Below are 9,016 nucleotides of genomic sequence, written 5' to 3'. Positions count from 1 at the left end.
GCTGAATTGCAGCCGGTCCACTGCTCGGAAACTTTACTTTTAACTTCGGGTAATTTGGTAGCTTGGCCGTTGCTATTTGCTTACCAGCCATTAATGCACTTCTCCTTTCACTTCTCGGGGTATCTACAAGATAAGGGAAGTCTACAAAGTTCAGCTGTCTGGCCAACATTTCCTCACACAAAATATACTCTAAATCGGCTAGTAATTAAAGGTACATGGACATCAAAGCGCAACAGGAAATATAAACCAAGTCAATTAAAATCAAATCATACATAGAAAGTTCAAAATTGCATAGACATTAATAAGATTACAAAAACCTCCATCCGCCCCTCCAAATCAACACCTCCCATTTAAATGTTTGTTATGGGCCCGCCCAAGAAGTTTCACTCAAATCCCATCCCGGAGACCGCACCCACTCACTAATCCATAGGCTAACACCCATCGAAAATTGCAAGAAATCCTCAGTTTTTGCTATTTCGCTCATATGTCTTAAGAATTTCGCCCGCGTATCAAAACCAACACGTCCAATTTAATAGGTCATCACAGGATCGCCCAAAAGTTTCTCCCAAATCTCATATCAGAGACCACACTCATCCACCGATCCATAGGCTAACACACATTGAACATTACAAAAAAAATTACAATTTTTAGTTTCCCGCTCATTTGGCTTAAGAAAAAACTCTCCCTGCCTTTCCAAATCAACACCTCCCAATTAGTTAGTCGTCACAGGCTTGCCCAAGAAGGTTTGCCAAAATGTCATCCCGTAGACCGCACCCACCCTCTGATTCATAGGCTAACAACCACCAAAAATCGCAAGAAATCCTCAATTTTTGTTATTTCGTTTATATGCTTTAAGAAAAACCTCTGTCCGCCTCTCTAAACCAGCTAGTCCTATTAAATAAATCGTCACAAGCCTGCCTAAGAAGTTTCACCCGAATCCATCTCGGAGACTGCACCCACACCCACTAATCCATAGGCTAACACCCATTGAAAATTGCAAAAAATCCTAATAGGCTGTAGGGTTACTGCTCAAGAGGTTTTGCCCAAAGATTTTCCCAGAGCCCGCCCGAACTATGGGCTAACACCCATAGTTCCTTGTTAAGTTGTATGACACATGCTATGTAATGCAATTTTAAGCAGAAGGTCTATCCGAAACAATCTCTCTGCCCTCCAAATGTAATGTTAAGGTCGGCGTATATCTTATCCTTTCCTGACTCCACTTGTGGAATTACGCTGTGTATATTGTTGATGAAATGCAATTTGGATTCTACTCATCCTTGCTTGATCCAAAGACCCCAACTCCAGAAATATATTTTTGTCACTGAACTGAAGCATGAGTGTCACACCCCTTTTTCGTACTCCAAAAGATTATGTTTTAAGGATCGAAAGGGTTTTAATTATTAAAGTGACAAAAGATGAAAATTTGTTTCGAAAAAGGATTATTTTTAACAATCAAAATTCAGAGTCGCCACTTGGCATAAATCGAGTGTGCCAAGTCATTTATGGATATCCTTTTTCAAAATGGTTTTGACTCTTTAATACTGGTTTGCGAACAGAGATTCCGACTAAGGAATTCTGTTGACCGAGGGGAAGGTGTTAGGCACCCCTCGATCCCGTGGTTTGACTGCGGTCGCTTGGCAGAGCGTATTGTCTAAATTAACATTACAAATGCATAAACCACACAAAGTACGCAAAAACAATCACTCAAGCAAACAAAACAAAATAATCCAAAATATAATGTCCAGTCCAATCATACAGTCCTGAAAAATGAAAAATGTAAAATGTAAAAATGTAAACCTATTCTATTCTAAACTAATCCTAAACTACTCCTATGCTTTACCCGACGCCCCAGGCCTTCCTCACGAACGTCTTCAGCCAACATAATATGTCGGGGCATTCCCCGGTGAATAAACACAAATCCCTCGGGGCATTCCCCGGTCATATAATACATTTGAATTAAATAAGCTGATTAACTAAACAAAATGTTCAAAACACACATTTAAACATTCTATCAAACACATCACATCCAAGATTTCTGCCTACCCGAACCTATATTGCCTATCCATTTCAACAGGTCATAAATTTATCACATTCATGTTTATTCCTAATTAAACAACAATAAACCAAAGTTAATCTACATTCTAATTTTATCAATTTCTCTATTCCCACCCGAGTTCCCTTTTTATCAATCACCACCAAAATTACTCAAATTCGTTCCACATATCATCGAAATCAAATCGTCTAGCACATAACCATAACATCAACTAGATCAAACAATCGTAATCACTCCACGCATAATCACACTCAATTCACCAAATCAAGATAAAGAAAAAAGAAAGGATTAAGGAAATGGACCTCAATAGAACTTGTTTTTGTTGATAATAAAAAAAATCCAACACCTAAATCCTCGAACGGAGACACCAACAACGAGCCAAGCTCCAACTCATAAATATTGAACCCACTAGATTGCGAGATACCCCTAAAGTACGATATTGAATAACCAATCATGAAACAGACGAACCCAAAGCTCTCCAAATCCGGTGAAGAACTAAAAAAAAAACTATAGGAACTAAACTCCGGTGAGTTGACAGTGATCAAAACCAATGAGAAGGGTCAGATTTCGGTGAACACGTCGTTTTTCCATCCAAATCTAAGGAAACTGACGAGATCTCTGGATTTTGGGAATGAAATGAGTAGACGATGACCTATAAACTAATTCCGGCGAAAGGTTCGCCGAAAAAACTTAAGAAAACGACAGATCTCGCACCATCTTCGCTGTTTCTTGCCGAATTTCCGTCAAAACACTCCTATATCGCTATTCTTTTCCCAAATCCCTATCAATCGCCCTCTATTATCTCATTTTTCTTATTAGGTGTGTGTGTTCGTATGTTTTTTTTGTGAGAGAATGTGTTTCTGGTGAGAGGGTATGTTTTTCGGCATACTGAGAGTATGCGAGTGTATTTTTTGTCGAGAAAAAGATGATTGAGAGATCTCCCTCCTCTCTTTCTCTTTATTCGTGTATGTGTTGTATTGATAGAAAAATGGAGAAGAAGCATGAATCGTCTATGTTATTCTTGTTCCCTATGTGTGTATGTATATAATAAAAAAAGAATCCCCCCCCCTCCCCCGCTCCTTTGAATTATATATAGGGTGTATGTATATGTCTTTTCTGTTTATCCTTGTGGACCCCTCCTTTTGTTTCCTTTTAGAAAGTTTGTTAGAAAGAAAAATAAATGTGGGGTAGGGGGTAAGGTCACATGGGTAGGTGGGATGAGGGGTTGTAGAGATAGGTGATTAGGATAAAGTTTGTTAGGATAGAATCAAAACAAGATAAAATTTGTTAAGGGTTGTTATTTTTTTCATTTTATGGAGGGTATAATCATGTGGGTGAGAGTGCGTGGTAATGTGAGATAAAAAAGAATAAAATTGGAAATGGGAGGGACAAAATTAGGTGTCTACAGCATGCCCCCTTTGAATGTAAACATGAAATGTTTTCAGACAAAGAAGTGGAGAACAAGATAGAATTCTGTCCCGGCCATTATTAAAAGAATGAAACAGAAGGAAGGAGGGACACCAAGTCTTGACTTAGGACATCCTACCTACCCAAGTTATGAGGGAATCAAGTCCCGGGTATCTCAAAGGATTGGAAAGAGAAGGACAATATCGATTTGGAGAGTCGAGTGAGGTCCCGTCGAGGTTTCGGTCTACGGCTCTGTTATTACATCAAAAATGAAAATTACAAGTTAAAACATAAATGAAATTACAAAAATTCTAATCTATGCAGCTTTCCTTGACTTGAGTTTCTTCACCCTATTCTTCAGGCGGGCTCCTGACTTGCACTTTCTTCAACTTGTAGCTTGCCTTTCAATCTCTTCACCCTGTTCTCCAGGTGGGTTCCTGACTTGCTATTTCATCAACTTGTTGCTATGCTTTCCAATTTCTACGCCCTTTTCTCCGGACGGATTCCTGACTTGCTATTTCATCAACTTGTTGCTATGCTTTCAATTTTTTCACCCTGTTCTGCAGGTGGGCTCCTGACTTGCTATTTCATCAACTTGTTTCTATGCTTTTCAATTTCTACACCCTGTTCTCCAGGCGGGTTCCTGACTTGCTATTTCATCAACTTGTTGATATGCTTTCAATTTTTTTTCACCCTGTTCTACAGGCAGACTCCTGACTTGGTATTTTTCAATCTATTTAACTTTTAATTTCTTCACCTTGTTGCTTGGTTTTCCATTTATGCGCCCTGTGCTTCGGTCATGCTCCTAAAATCATATCAAAACTGAAAAGAAAATTATCCCAAATAAAGAAATGTATTTTCTATGAGTTAATTGGAATGACTCGACTAAAAGGTATGTCTGTTAGGAATCAAGGGAGATGACTCGCCTAAAGGGTACGTCTTATAGAAATCCAGGGGGATGACTCGACTGAAAGGTACGTCTTATAGGAATCAAAGGGAATGACTCGACTAAAAGGTACGTCTTATAGGAATCAGAGGAAATGACTCGACTAAAAGGTACGTCTTCTAGGGGCCAAAGGGAATGGCTCAACTAAAAGGTACGTCTTATAGGAATCAAAGGGGATGACTCGGCTAAAATGTACGTCTTCTAGGAGTCAAGGTGAATGACTCGACTAAAAGGTACGTCTTCTAGGAATCAAGACTTAAGTTAGGAAGTTCATTACCAAAGAAGAAAAATTCAAATTACCTAATCAAGGAAGTGTGCTTCCTTACCAATGTTGTTTGAATTATCAAAACAATGAAGTGTGTCTCCTTACCAAAGCTGCTTGAATTACTAAAACAAGGAAGTGTGTCTCCTAGAGATCTTGAATTATGAGTTTTACCGTGATTTTGATTACCAAACCTGTGCAGCAACCTTGCCTCTTACATTTCTTGAGGTGATAAATTATGGCCTTTGATGTTTAGGCTCTGAAATCCTTGATCTGAATGCAACATGTATTTCTATTACATACAAAGAAAACTTGTGAGTTTAAAAACATGGTGGCTAGTTTTTGGCTTTGGCTTTTGAGGCAATTGCTCCTACCCCCATCACATTTAGCTTTGCTTCCAACCATTAGCATATATCATTGACTTATTGTATCATTGACCAAACTCAGTTTATTAAGAGTGACTCTGAAACAAACACAGTATTTCTGCTTTGTCGTGTTTATCAAATAAACCCTTTGAACCTTGGTATTTCCATGAGTTCCCCGACTTCTCTGTTGACAACACTTCCTGCATGCCTTTTTTGGGCTCACAATCATGTCTCTTTCATATGCTAGATTTTGTCTTGTTTTGTGCAATTAAAGAAGCTGGTAGCCAGTTTTAAATCTTTTCTCACTTGTGTTGACACGGACTTGACTCAAAGACAAGAAATGAAAAAAAGAATGACAATTTTTGTTTTGATAACTGACTCAAGAAAGATAAAATTAAAATAAAGAAAAGAAAGAAAAGACAAAGAATGTCTCCTTTTAAAACAAAGAAACGAAAAATTCATCTAAAAATGGCAGTCAACACTAATGATTATGCCATGCATTTTGGATTAAGCAGCTTGATCTTTTCATCCAAACTTTCTACCCATTGTTGTTGAGTTAATGGCCTTGAAACTGAGTTTCTTTCTTAGGTCAATTGCATTTAAGACCCATTGGGCTAGTGGCTCCTTAAAGGGTTTTTTCCAACAAGCTTCTTTTATTTTCTCTTGGCTCACTATCGTCTTATGGTGCCCGTGAGGGTTTTTACCAATAAGACTCTCTCATTTTTATTTCTCTTAACTTACCATCGTCTTATGGTTCCCGTAAGGGTTTTCACCAATAAGACTCTCATTTTTATTTCTCTCTTAATTCCGAAGACAAATTGTTCCCAAATTCATCATCATATCCCTTGCATGCTCAGCCTTAACATCCTCAAAGATTGATCTGAAGGTCTTTCTTTGGTTGTGACTTGGCTTTTGGATAAGGTTAGAAAGAAAGGATGGCATGGGGTCCAAACGACACTTGAAGTTGGGTAGGACTTACAACTTTTGGAATCGACTCAAACAATGAGGATTAACTCATGCCCCAGATTCTTTTGACTGGGTGACTCTAAATTATTTATTTGGTTGGACCAAGCCCTGATTAGGGCAGCCTACGTATCTCACCCTCTAGAGAGGAGAATCAGGTCATGCGTAATTCTGGCAGCTTATTCTTTCACTTGATTTTATTTTTTTCTTTTGTTGACTCTTTTGTCTTTGGGACTTTTCTGACTTTATTTTTCTTGACACTCATCTTTTCTTTCTTTTTTGACATATTTTTTTGAATTTTGTTTACTCTTATCTTGATTCCAAAAGAGGGGTATGAAAGAAAATAACACTAAGGCCCAAATGGGGGTAAACAAAGGATGACATAGTGTTTGGATAGCAGAATAAAATGCCGTCATCATATCAATTCTTGAAAATGCTAGTACATAGCATGCAATGCGAAAGTGCACGATCAAGATCACTTATGAAATGTTTTGCAACACTAACTTTCCCCGAGCATGTGTGCCACCTCTTTTTCTACACTTTCCCAGCATACAACTCCACTTTCTTGTACATTCCTCATGCTGAAGGACTCATGACTTCCTGGAGCTAATTTTCTTCCTGTTCCTCTTGATAGGATCACGTAGACAATATTTGACCTAATTAAGACATGTCTTTCAATTGATGACCAAGTTATCCTTGCGATTCTCAAAAATTCTCAATTTTCAAAGAAGGCTTCAAGTTGATCACCAAATGCCCCAACACTCTATTTATTTTCTCAGATGCTCACTTTTTCTAAATTTAACTCTCTGATTCAATGCTTCATGATTAAGCTGGATTTTAAGATCTGACTGAAAATTCCGTAGGTATGTCATATCACTAGAATCAACATAAAGTGACTGTATAAAGAAAACAAACAAACATCACATATTTGAAACACAAAAGGAAAAGGACACTTCATTTAGTTGAAATAAAAGATAAAAGGGTTTGAACATAAATAACAAAGGGACAAAACAAGATAGATCCCGAACTACAACCCTGAAATAATTCGAAAAAAAGAATAGAAAACAAAACAAAGTAGCAGACCTCTTCCTAGTAGGGAGAGGGGTGACTTTTCAATTGCTTAGCCTGACATATTAGCCACTGGTTTGCATATCAACATAACTAGAGCTTCCACCACTGTCAGACACATTTCCTTCAACAAATAAGCTCTGGATCCCCATGCCTAACTCATTGTCTCCCACATATTGTGCAGTACCGCGTACTGGTGAAGAACTCTGTGGGATGGTCGAAGGGCCAATGTTTTGCACCACAATCAATTTATCTTGAATTATCTTTTCTATTTCTCTTTTCAAAGTGTGACAATCTTCAGTACTATGACCCTGAACATCAGAATAATATGCATATCGCACATTAGGATCAAAGTTTCTTGAATGCGGGTCAGGAGTATACCCTAGGAGAGGAGTGATCATGCTCTACTGTACCAATCTCTGGAAAAAACTGGCATAGGATTCCCCAATAGGAGTGAAATTATCTTTTTCCTTCCTCCTCTTTGCGAACTCTATCCTCGAATGAAATTTGGATTTAGAGGTCCCTTGGTAAATTTGTGGGGGTCGAGGACGATGTTGAGGGACAGATGCATGCCATTGTGGATAAGAAGATGGATGAGCATACAATTGTGCATTGTTCACAGGATATCTAGGAATTGGAATGGGAATTCTTGGATTTCACAGAAAGAAACCTTGTTGCAAGTGGTTATGTGGATCTGATATGTAAGCTAGGGATTGAGGCTGACAGTATTGGTGGGTTGGACCACTCAAACTCTGCTTTGGCCCTGTTATGATAATAGGTGAGTTTTCCTTCTTCTTTCCTTCAGTTTCCCTTGGTTGATTGCAATGTCGTCCCCAATGTTTCACAGAATCCTTCTGTCCATCAGGCTCCCTAAATTTTGATGTCTCAAAGTTGGGAGGAAGGTTAACACTTGAAGACATGACCCATTTTTTATATGAAACATCTTCATAGTCCATAAGTCCAGGGGAATTTTTCATATCATTTTCTACACTCTTCACTTTCCCAACCATTTTCTCTGGCTCTTTTGGCATGCTAGGCTTCTTAGCAAGAAATTTTGGCGGTTCACTTAACTTAACTGTAGGCTCAAGAGTATACCAATGATCATCAACAGTATTGAACTCGGAGTCACTAGTGGACTGGGGAAGCACAATCGTTGGATTGATAGACAAAGTATAAGCCTTAGTAGAAGGTTGAGCAACAAAGCACAGACGGTATGTGGTGCTGTGAATGTGGTAGACTTATACTGAGGAGATAAAGAAAGAGTGGTAGAAGTGTTGAGGTGCATCTGACGTGGAATGGATTCTGAGGCATGTTGTGGTGCATCAACAACAGTAGGAAACTGACTTTACGATTTTGGTGGAAGACTCAAGGTATTTGCAAGGTCAAAGTAGGGAAGGGAGGTGGAGGCAACCCACTAGCCCAAGCTCGATACTTTCCCATCATTTGTTGTCTCAGTCTCAAATTCTCTTCCTTTAAACTCTCAATTTCCTGACTCTTTGTTTCATCCATGATGCCACTCTCTATATCCTTGTTGGACACAACTAACCCTTCCTTGGATTTGGTGTGATATGGAGGACCAGCCAGGAAACCACAAACCAACCACCTTAAACTAACTGAACAAGAGGCAACAAATATGTTAGAGTTCAACATTTTTCAAAACCTCTTTTTTTTTTCTTGAAAAAAAATCACCAAACCCTAGAAGGGCGCCTAAGTATCTCATCCTTGAAAGGGGAGAATCAGGTGTGCGTAGTTCGTGAAGTCATGCCAAAGAGGCCAATTGAACTCTTTTTCTTTTTTTTTCTTCGAAACTTTAAGAAGAAAAGAAAATAACAATTTTTCAAAAGAATTGATGAAAATGTTTTTGAATTTTTCAGCTTTAACATCCCTATACAAAGTGAAATCTATGATTACCAAAGAAAATCTTTTTGGGTTTTCAGTTTTAAATTTCATAT

The 9,016-nt window shown here is 38.4% G+C and overlaps 1 protein-coding gene across 1 annotated transcript in view; it reads right to left on the bottom strand.

Annotated features, from left to right (window-relative positions):
- Positions 1-7: 7 nt before the first annotated feature.
- LOC107850805 overlaps positions 8-9,016 on the bottom strand; it is an 18,157-nt gene continuing 9,148 nt past the window's right edge. The window contains exon 4 of the mRNA XM_047405690.1: positions 8-123. The gene's annotated coding sequence lies outside the window, so the exon portion shown is untranslated. The remainder of the gene's footprint in view (positions 124-9,016) is intronic.

This window comes from Capsicum annuum, unplaced genomic scaffold (assembly GCF_002878395.1).
Source record: "Capsicum annuum cultivar UCD-10X-F1 unplaced genomic scaffold, UCD10Xv1.1 ctg80831, whole genome shotgun sequence".
NCBI lineage: Eukaryota > Viridiplantae > Streptophyta > Magnoliopsida > Solanales > Solanaceae > Capsicum > Capsicum annuum.
Note: the sequence above shows the minus strand (reverse complement) of the source record. Positions and strands in the feature narration are given on the sequence as shown.